Source organism: Nomascus leucogenys, chromosome X (genome assembly GCF_006542625.1).
Source record: "Nomascus leucogenys isolate Asia chromosome X, Asia_NLE_v1, whole genome shotgun sequence".
NCBI classification, from domain to species: Eukaryota; Metazoa; Chordata; class Mammalia; order Primates; family Hylobatidae; genus Nomascus; species Nomascus leucogenys.
In genome coordinates, this window is record NC_044406.1 from 120,105,376 (window position 1) to 120,116,899 (window position 11,524).

Below are 11,524 nucleotides of genomic sequence, written 5' to 3' on the forward strand. Positions count from 1 at the left end.
GTTAGCTGGGTGTGGTGATGCATGCCTGTGGTGATGCATGCCTGTAATCCCAGCTACTTGGGAGGCTGAGGCCAGAGAATCGCTTGAACCTGGGAGGCGGAGGTTGCAGTGAGCTGAGATCGCGCCATTGCAATCCAGCCTGGACAGCAAGAGTGAAACTCCATCTTAAAAAAAAAAAAAGAGAGAGAGAGAATAGAGTAGTAAAAGGAGACATCCTTGTCTTGCTCCTGATTTTAGAGGAAAAGCTTCCAGTTTTTTAACATTGAATGTAGTGTTACTGGTGGGTTTATCATATGTGACCTTTATTGTGTTCAGGTACATTCTTTCTATATCTAATTTGTTGAGAATTTTTATCATGAAAGGATGTTGAATTTTGTCAAACGCTTTTTCTGCATCTATTGAGATGATCATATGGTTTTTGTCTTTCATTTTGTTAATGTGACATCACATTTATTTATTGATTTTCATATGTTGATCTAGCCTTGCTTTCCAGGGATAAATCTCACCTGGCCATGGTGTATAATCCTTTAATGTGCTGTTTAATTCAATTAGCTAGGGTTTTTTTGTGTTTTGTTTGTTTTTTGAGACAGAGTGTCACTTTGTCACCTAGGCTGGAGTGCAGCAATGAGATCTCCCCTCACTGCAGCTTCGACCTCCTGACTCAAGCAATCCTCCCACCTCAGCCCCCAAGTAGCTGGAACTACAGGTGCATGCCACCATGCCAGGCTAATTTTTTGTATTTTTTGCAAAGACAGGGTTTCACAGTGTTACCCAGGCTGGTCTCGAATTTCTGAGCTCAAGCAATCTGCCCACCTTGGCCTCACAATTTGCTAGCATTTTGTTGAAGATTTTTGCATTTATGTTCATCTGAGATATTGGCATGTAATTTTCCATTCTTGCAGTATCTTTTTCTGGCTTTGATATCAGGGTAAGTCTGGCCTTATAAATTGAGTTCGAAACTGCTCCCTCCTCTTCGATTTTTTGGAAGGATTAAGAAAAACTGTCCTTCAAAAATGAAGAGATAAATACCAAACAAAAGCTAAGCAAGTTCATTACCACTCAACCTCTTTTTCATGTGTGTAAGATTAATCTATGTCATAGATTCATTTAAATAACCTAGTTATTTATATATTTTGTGCCTATACAATCATGCATTACTTAACAATGGGATACATTCTGAAAAATGTGTCATTAGGCAATTTTGTCATTGTGAGAACATCATAGTATACTTACACAAGCCTAAATAGTATAGCCCACTACACATCTAGGCTGTATGGTATAGCCTATTGCTCCTAGGCTACAAACCTGTACAGCATGTTACTGTACTGAATACTATAGAAAATTGTAACACAATAGTAAGTATGTATATATCTAAGCATATCTAAACATAGAAAAACATTTCTAAACAGTAAGAATATGGCTGGGGGCAGGTGGTGCACACTTGTAATCGCAGCACTTTGGAAGGCTGAGGTGGGCGGATCATTAGAGTTCAGGAGTTCAAGACCAGCCTGGGCAACATGATGAAAACCTCTCTCTACAAAAAAAATACAGAAATTAGCCAGGCATGGTGTCATGCACCTGTAGTCCCAGCTACTCAGGAGGCTGAGGTGGGAGGATAGCTTGAGCCCAGGAGTTCAAGATTGCAGTGAGCCAAGATCATGCCACTGCACTCCAACCTGGGCAACAGAATGAGACCCTGTCTCAAAATATATTTATATATGGTATAAAAAATAAAAAATGGTGCATCTATATAGAGCACTTACCATAAATGAAGCTTATAGGACTAGAAGTTGTTCTGAGTGAGTCAGTAAGTGATGAGTGAATGTGAAGGCCTAGAACATTGCTGTACACTACTGTAGACTTTATAAACACTATACACTTAGACTACCCTACAGTTATTTTTTAAATGTTCTTGCTTTTATAATAAATTAACCTTAGCTTACTGTGAATGTTTATAAAGCTTACTTTATAAACTTTACATTTTTTAACTTTTGAACTCTTTTATATTAACACAGCTTAAAACACAAGCTCATTGTACAAGTGTACAAAATATTTTCTTTCTTTATATTCTTGCTCTATAAGCTTTTTTACATTTTAATTTTTTTTTTTTCACTTTTTAAACTGTTCGTTAAAAACTAAGACACAAACACATATATTAGCCTAGGCCGATACAGAGTCAGTATTAATATCACGGTCTTCTGCCTCCATATTTTGTCTCACTGGGAGGTCTTCAGGGGCAATAACGTGCAAGAAGCTGTCATCTCCTAGGATAACAATGCCTTTTTCTGGAATATCTCCAGAAGGACTTGCCTGAAGCTGTTTTTCAGTCAACTTTTTCTATAAGTAGAATGAATACACTCTAAAATAACAATAAGTTATCTCAGAATAGATATGCTTACTATGACCTTCCAAGTTTGACTTGCGTAACATCGTTGTCATCTATACTCATCTATATCACCCTAACTTCATATTTTTTGATATGCACTTTGCAGGATGGCCAATCTGCCTAAATTACCGTGCCAAAATAACTTCATATTTTTGATATGCACTCAAGCACTATGTGGATTGAGTAGTGGGATTTGAATAAATGTATTAAATATCTCCATAGCTAGGAAACATGGGAAAAATTTAACATCGGTTTCTGAAAACATTCACATATTTTGGAATACCAGGTTGCTCAAAACTCAGTTCTGATATGTTGTGTCTTTGATTTTTATCCCCAGTGGCAGTTTTTCTAATTGGCCTTTTACCTGGATATAAAACAATAGTGCCTGCCACCACCATCAAATTGACCTGGTGCTCTAATGCCAGTCGTACATGAGAAACTTGCTGGCATGTCTTCATTGGCACTATAAAATGTGGCTACAAAGGTAGGTTCTCAGAGTAAGAAGTCCATGTTGGTTCGGATTAACTTTGCCCTAGAACTCTGGTATAAGGCTCTCTCAAATGTGACTGTGTGAATCTGGATGGGATGATGAACTCAGTTCTATCTGCTCAATGCCATTGTGCAGAGAAGCACCCTAATGTATAAGCTTTTTGTTGCTATATAACATAATTGCTGAAATTAAGTGCTACTTTTTCAGAGGTGAATTAATGGACAGTCTGGTCAAATTCAAAGCTTTTGATGAATAAAACTTGATAAATGGAACTATTCCATCAATACACAAAGTGTAACAAAAACCTGTCTAGATGGATAGTATATAATTTCTGCACATGTCTCTGTTTAGCAACTATATCACTGTATACCGACCAGGAATCTTGCTCCAATAAAAGAACATAGATTAATTGATTAGCCATAAAAGTATAGTAAATATATAAGCCAGTAAATAGTCATTTATTATCATGATCAAGTATTATGTACCGTACATAATTGTTACGTGCTGGGCTTTTATACAACTGGCAGCACAGTAGGTTTATTTACACTAGCATCACCACAAACACGTAAATAATGTAATGAGCTGTGAAGTTATGACAACTACAACATCACTAAGTGATAGGAAATTTTTAGCTTCGTTATAATCTTATGGGACCACCATTGTATATGTGGTCCATCATTGACCAAAATGTTATTATACAGTATATGACTGCAGCCTAGCTGCCCCATTTAAAGGATGTAGTCAAGTCACAATTTATTCATTTACATAGTAGTTTGCATAGTGCCTTTGTTATCTAGAGCATTGTCTTGGTCTATTTTCCATTGCTATAACAGAATATCTGAGCCTGGGTAATTTATAAAGAAAAAAGGTTTATTTAGCTCGTGGTTCTGCAGGCTAGGAAGTCCAAGATTGGGAGGCTGTATCTGGTGGCTTCTATGAGACCCTTGTTCTGTATTATAACATGTCAGAGAAGCTGAAGGAGAAGAGGGCATGCAAAAGGGAGAGGGAACAAAAGAAGCTGACCTGCTTTATAACAATCTACTCTCACAAAAACTAACCCAGTCCCACAAGAACTGATTCTGTCCCATGAGAATGAGAACTCATTCACTAGAAGGGCACCAATTCACCCATAAGGGTGGAGTCCCCATGAGCTAAATACCTCCCGTTAGACCCCACCTCTTAAAGGTCCCACTTGCCAACATTGCCACACTGGGACCAAGCCTTAATATGAATTTTGGTGGGAACAAGCCATATTTAAACAATAGCAGGTAGCCTTACTTTTTAAGGAAGTAATAAAAAATAAAGTATGATACATTTTTCTATGAAACTTTCTTTTCTGGTTCATTCTGTTTCACATTTTATTTAAAATGATCAAAAAAATGAGGATGTTTAGGACATTTCCTGAGTCAAACTTCCCTGACTCAAGCTTTCTCATTATAGCAGTTACAGTCTGTGAATTCCTAAGCACTAGTCAATAAAAGTCTATGAAAGTACAAAGCTTTATTATTCATTATGAACTCCATTAAAAATTCAACCAAACTTTACATTTTGTTCTCAGATGTCACTCCTGAATCTAAGATTAAAATTTTGAGTTTACTTTTCTCCCTGAAATGATATTTGCTTTAAGAAGCACTTAGGAACATTTCAAAATTTTGTTGTATTATTCATCAGACTTTCCTCAGCCTTCTGTATCCAGGAAATCCAGCCCACTATTTTTCCCTGTAACAATACAAAGGAATTAGAGTAGAGGCTGGGGTCTCTGATGTGATTACAAAAGAGTCACTTGTAAACTAAATAGCTGAAAAAGAAACTAAAGTTTCCTAGGTCAACCTGCATTCGTTTAGGTCCAAATGAGGTTTGGTGAAGAAATTGGAAGGTAGAAGGTGAATAGACCTTATACAGTCTCTAGGGTAGGAAAGAGGGAAAGCATTTTCATATCATTATAGACTTTTCAGGTCTGGAATAATTAAGGAACCTTAAAGATTATCTACTCAAATCACCCATCTGATGCTAAAATATCCTTTATAACACCATCACAAACTATTTGTCTAGCCTCTGCTTAGACACCTGCAACAACAGTTAATAAAGCCAATTCCAGTTTTCTTACATTGATTCAAATCTTGTGGCTTCCACCAACTAATTCTAGTTCTATTTTATGAGCTCATCCAGAAAGAGATTAATGCCTCTTCCTCAAATATTTGAAGACAGCTTTCATATCCTCCACAACATGGCATCACTAGGCTGAACACCCTTAGTTTCTTCACGTGTTCCTCCTACGACAGTGGTGGTGCTTAATAAATATTTGCAGAATGAATAAATAAGTGGTTACTCTTCTTTGAATATATTTCAGCTTGTCTACATAATTTCAAAAACTAATATTTATGAAGTACTTACTATGTGTTACTTCGTTTAATCTTCACAGCAACCCTATTATTATCTTTATTTTACAAGAGGAAACTGAGACATCAAGAGGTTAAGTCACATGCCTAAACTCATAGATTTAGAAATAATGAAACTGGGCCAGGCATGGTGGCTCACACCTGTAATCTCGGTACTTTGAGAGTCTGAGGCAGGTGGATCACGAGGTCAGGAGTTTGAGACCAGCCTGGCCAAGATGGTGAAACCCTGTCTCTACTAAAAATACAAAAATTAGCCAGGCACGGTGGCAGGCACCTATAATCCCAGCTACTCGGGAGGCTGAGGCAGGAGAATTGCTTGAACCCGGGAGGTGGAGGTTGCAGTGAGCCAAGATTGCGCCACTGCATTCTAGCCTGGGGGACAGAGCAAGATTCCGTCTCAAAAAAAAAAAAAAAAGATAATGAAACTGGAATTTGACGTATGGCAGTGTAATGACAATAAAGCTCATATTACACTATTCTCTGTTTTTAAAGGTGTAACTCGAAAATGAACACCAACACCTCAAGTGTGGAACAGAGTAAAGTATGACCAGCACCTCCATTTTCAATATTACATTTCCACTAACATAACCTAACATCAGTTTAATGTTTGAAGGGACACTTAAACACTATTGGCACACATTCAGCTTACTCTTTTAAAGGGGCAGCATTCTCAAACTATACTCATGCCATTGGTTTTTTGAACTCAAGTATATGAACTTGTATTTTTCCCCTGTGAAATTCTTGTTTCTTGATATTCAGTCAGTCTCTCTAACTCATCAATCTCTTTGAGTTTGAATCTTGCTAATTAATATAGTTATCATTCCTCCATGTTTGTGTTGACTGCAAAACAAATTAGCTAATCATACTTTCTATATCTTCTTGAGAAAATTGATGGGCAGAAAAAGTCTACAGGAAAACCCCTGTGGCAAACCACTGGAAACTTCCTTCAAGGGTGCCGTCATTTCACTTTCACTTTCATCAGCACCCTTTGAGCACGATCATTCAGCCAGTTGCCAATTCACAAGATTGGTTAAACAGTCAGCCCATTCATAGCAGCATTATTCACAATAGCTGAAAAGTAGAAGCCACCCAAGTATCCATCAACAGATGAATGGATAAGCAAAATGTGATATATGCATACAAAAAATTCGGTCTTAGAAAATGTATGAAATTCTGATACATGCTATAATATGAATGAACCTTGAAAACATGCCACATGAAATAAGCCAATCACAAAAAGACACATATTGTATGATTCCACTTATATGACATACCTAGGTTAGTCAAATTCATAGAGACAGAATGTAGAATAGAGGTTACCGGGAGCCGGGGAAGGAGGAAATAATAAGTTATTGTGTAATGGGTACAGATTTTCTGTTTGGATTGATGAAAAAGTTCTGGAAATGAAGACTGGTGATGGTTTCACAAAATTGTGGCTGTACTTAATGCCACTGAATTGTATGTGTTAAAATGGAAAATTTCATGTTTCGTGTATTTTAGCATTTTTTAAAAGCCAGTCAATCCATATTTGTTCACTTGTCAAACAGCCCTTGTTAAATGCCTTGCTGAAGTCCAGAGCACTATACCTATATTATATGATCAAGCAGTTTGGTAATCCAGTCAAATCTGCCTAAATTACCCTGCCAAAGGAAGAAATGAAATTATATATATATAAAATTCAAATTGGTCCCTTCTCTATCCAAGTACTCAAAAACATTTTAAATAATGCTTGCTAGAATCTTACTTGTGTCAACATCAAACATGTCTTTGGGTGAAAATACTCTGTAGTATATTAAGTATCAAGCACCTAGCATTCAACATTCAAATCATTATCTTGCATGTTAGGTATATCCTCATTTTACACGTGGGAAAAACTGAGTCTCAGAGAATTATTTATGTGACTTAACCAAAGTCACATAGTAGTAAGAGTCAGAGCCAGGATTAATCACATTGTTGTCTACTTCCAATGACTTTATATATTCCTCGAAGTTCTTTTGCCTACTTCTACTCCTGTAAGGTATTTCTTTTCTCCACAATTCTTCAATCAGAGAAGAAAGGAACACAATAAGAGTTGAAGAGTTAGGTCCTTCTCTATGTCATCTATCAAACCGCATCATCAGCTCAAAGCACTAGGTATATATCTTTCCTAATATTCCTCCTCCTGCTGCTCTGAATATAAATTTCCTAAGAGTCTTTTTAAGTTTACAGCATTTATTGCAAGTTTCAGATCTTTTAGAGCTCCTTATAACTATTCAAAATTAGTTATGCCACCCTTTATGTATTTGTTTTTGCTTATATGTCCTTCCCTTTTTGTTTTCATTCAGTCATTTTTCTTTCAGTCGGCAAATGTTAACCGAGTACCATATGGGTTAGGCACTGAGAGTATGGTGTTTAGCATGATGAACACCATTCCTGTCCTCATGGAGTTTATATCTAGTGAGAAAAACAGTTGAGAAGACACTTGTATTACAATGGAAAAAGTGCTATGATAAGGGTAAACCACTGAGTTCTGTGAAAGCTTAGAGGAGGGAAACCTAATCTTAACCCTATTAAAGGTGCATGGTAGGATAAGTGAAGGGAGGTAAGGCAGGACCATGGAAATCTTCCAGGAAATGACATGTGAAGTAAATTTTAAAGGATTATTATCAGGCTTGGAGGAGAGGTCAGGGAAAGCGATTCACACTAGAAGGGCCAAAATGTTCAAAGGCCAAGAAGTAAAAGAGAGTCGGATGACTTTGGGGAATATGAATAATGTGGTGTGGCTGAAATATAGGATGAAAGCAGAGGAGTATATTTGTTGGAGATGGAAAAAGTAATGTAGATCACAATCATGCAAAACCTCGTGAACTATACATAAACTATGCTAAGGTGATTGGACTTTATCCTGAAAGTTACAGGAAGTGTTTGACTGATTTGAAGCAGGGAAGTAGCATGAGATGAATGTCTTATTTTCTAGTCAATCTGAAAGCAGAGTGGAGAATGAATTGGGTGGGGGTATGAAGAATGGAAGTGTCAAGACCAGCGAAGAAGATGCTATATGGGGTAGGAGGCTAAAAACTTAAGAGAAAAATCTCTGAAAATCAAAGCAAGGTTTTCTAGTCTCCTGTTGCTGAGGAGGCAAAGAGCAGCATTAAGGACTCTCCAAGGGGAGAGCCCTGGTAATTATTGCAGGCCCTGGAGGGGTCTGCTCTGGGAACAAGTGAGAAGCAAACCAACCCAAGCATTACCAAACTGCAACCAACCTTAACTAGCTAAGCCCTTGACTAGGATAAGCTGATTGAGCACCAGAGCAAGGATTCATCACAATGTTGTCTACTTCCAATGACTTTATATTAGATTGGTGAAAAAAGTTATTGCAGTTTTTGTCATTACTTTTAAATGGCAAAAACCGCAGTTACTTTTGCACCAACCTAATATATTCCTCCAGGCTCCTTTGCCTTCTTCCACTCCTGCAAGACATTTCTTTTCTCCACAATTCTTCAATCAGACTGGGATAAGATGATTGATCACTCATTCTATCTGGCTAGCAGAGAAAAGCCCTAAGAAAAGGCTGAACACTTTCTGAAGAAAAAGAACACAATCAAGAGTCAGAGTCTCTACAATGTTTAGATACAACGTCCAGCATTTAATTAAAAATTACTAGGTATGCCACAAGAAACAAAACTATAGAAATGGATCCATAGGGAATCCAGAAATTTGAGTTAACAAAAACTTTAAAATAAAGATGATTGATGTGTTGAAGAAAACAGAGAAAATTGATAAAATAGATAGTAAGATGGAGAATTTCACCACAGAATTGGAATCTATAAAAAAAAAATCAAATAGCCAGGCACGGTGGCTCACGCCTGTAGTCCCAGCACTTTGGGAGGCCAAGGTGGGCAGATCACCTGAGGTCAGGAGGTCAAGACCAGTCTGACCAACATGGAGAAACCCCGTTTCTACTAAAAATACGAAAAAAATTAGTCGGGCATGGTGGTGCATGCCTGTAATCCCAGCTACTCGGGAGGCTGAGGCAGGAGAATCGCTTGAACCCAGGAGGCAGAGGTTGCAGTGAGCCAAGATCGTGCCATTGCACTCCAGCCTGGGCAACAAGAGTGAAACTCTGTCTCAAAAAAATAATAATAATAAAATAAAATAAAATTTTAGAACTGAAGACCAGTATTTGAAATTAAGAACTAAACATAGGCATTTAACAACAGCATACACCTGGGAGAAGACAGAATTGGTGACCTGCAAGACAGTTAAATGCATAGCGCCCAAGTCAAAGCAAAGCACAGAGAGAAAAAAGAATAAAATATTTAGAAAAGAACAAACATGTGGGACGCATTGTAAATGTCTAATATACATGTCATTTAAGGCCCAGAAGGAGAGGAAAAAGAACAAATGGGGCAGAAGTAATTTTGAAGAGAAAATGATGAACATTTTTCTAAACTGAGTAAAGATGTCCAAGAAATTCTGTGAATCACATACAGAATAAATACACACATACAAAAAGATATATATAGGCAGGTCATCATAAAACTGTTGAAGAGCAAAGACAAAATCTTAAAAGCGGCCAAAAGAAAAAGAACAAATTACCTTCAAAAAAGCAAAATAAGTTTTAAAACTGACTTCTCCATTCCACCTTTGAGCATTTTAAAATCGACTCACTTAAAATCAGAGATACATTTATGATTATGCCTTTAGTTCTTCTCATTACAACTCCAACTTACTGTCAACACAGTCGCTTTCTTTCAATGCTATCAACACTTCCATATTATCAACAGGTTCTTCAGAGTGAGGCGCATACTCAGTGGGAGGCATTGCAGTATGACAGAAACAGCATGGTTCTGCCTCTAATGAGCTGTGTGACCTTGAGCAAGTTGGTTATCTTCTCTAAACCTCGGTGATGCTTGTCATCTGTAAAATGTAGACAGAATCCACCTGTTAGTATTAGCGTGGCAACTATGTAAGAAATACTTTTAGCACAGTAGCCACTATGATATAAAAGGTCTATGAAGGCAGCCAATATCTTCTTTTTTGTTCTTTTTTAAGGACTTTTTTTTTTTTGAGACGGAGTTTGGTTCTTGTTGCCCAGGCTGGAGTGCAATGGTGCAGTCTCAGCTCACTGCAACCTCCGCCTCCAGGGTTCAAGCAATTCTCCCGCCTCAGCCTCCCGAGTAGCTGGGATTACAGGCATGAGCCACCACGCCCGGCTGATATTTTTTTTGTAGTTTTAGTACAGACAGGATTTCACCATATTGGCCAGGCTGGTCTTGAACTCCTGACCTTAGGTGATCCACCCACCTCGGCCTCCCAAAGTGCTGGGATTACAGGCATGAGCCACTCCGCCCAGCCAGACTATTTTTTAAGAGCAGTTTTAGATTCACAGCAAAATTGAGGGGAAGGTAGAGAGATTTGCCATATATCCCCTGCCCCCACACATGCACCACCTCCCAATATCTTCTTTTAAGATGTAAAATTTTCAGCAGAGTAAGTAAACAGTTTACCAGATGCTTCACTTTCTGCAGAAAGAGAAGCAATTTCCACCATCTGATGATGAAGAGTATGATGGTGATCATGATGACTCTAACTACCATTTATTAGAGCAGTCACTATGTGCCAATTTACCTTTATTTACCCTGAACAGCAGCCCTATAAAAGAAGAACTATTATCATTTCCACTCTACAACTGGGGAAACTGAGGCTTAAAGAAGTTAAGCGACATGCTTAGAGTGGCAGAGCCAAGATCCAATCCAATAGGTACCTGACCTTGACGTTTGTGCTTAGGTTGTTAGATGACCCCCACCGCTTGCCTATGCCAGGCTGGCCATGGCCCTTGGCAAGTCTGTTCACACAGTCCACATGAAAGATTTGTGTTATACCCCACAGTGGCACCACTTCCATGCCTCCTTCCATTAGCTTGACTCAGTTTACTCCATGGTTTCTTCACTCTGATATTTGTACTTGCATATGAATGCTTCTGGTGTCCCAAATTATGATATTTCCCTGTGATTTTGTCTTTTAATGTAGTTACCATTCCACTGTATTTTGAACTTTTCTTTCTTCTCCACTTTGCACTTGTCTCAATGGCATCTCAGTCCTTTCCCACAAGTTTTCAGTCTCCTTTAGTAAGTAGCATTGTTTCAGTTTAGTAATTAAGATTCAATCATGCCGATTTCTAAGCCTCACTCTTTGATTCCATTGAAAGCACTCTTGTCATAGGGCAGGAAAAAGTTTCCAACAGGAGTCTAGACCAGAGTAGGGAGT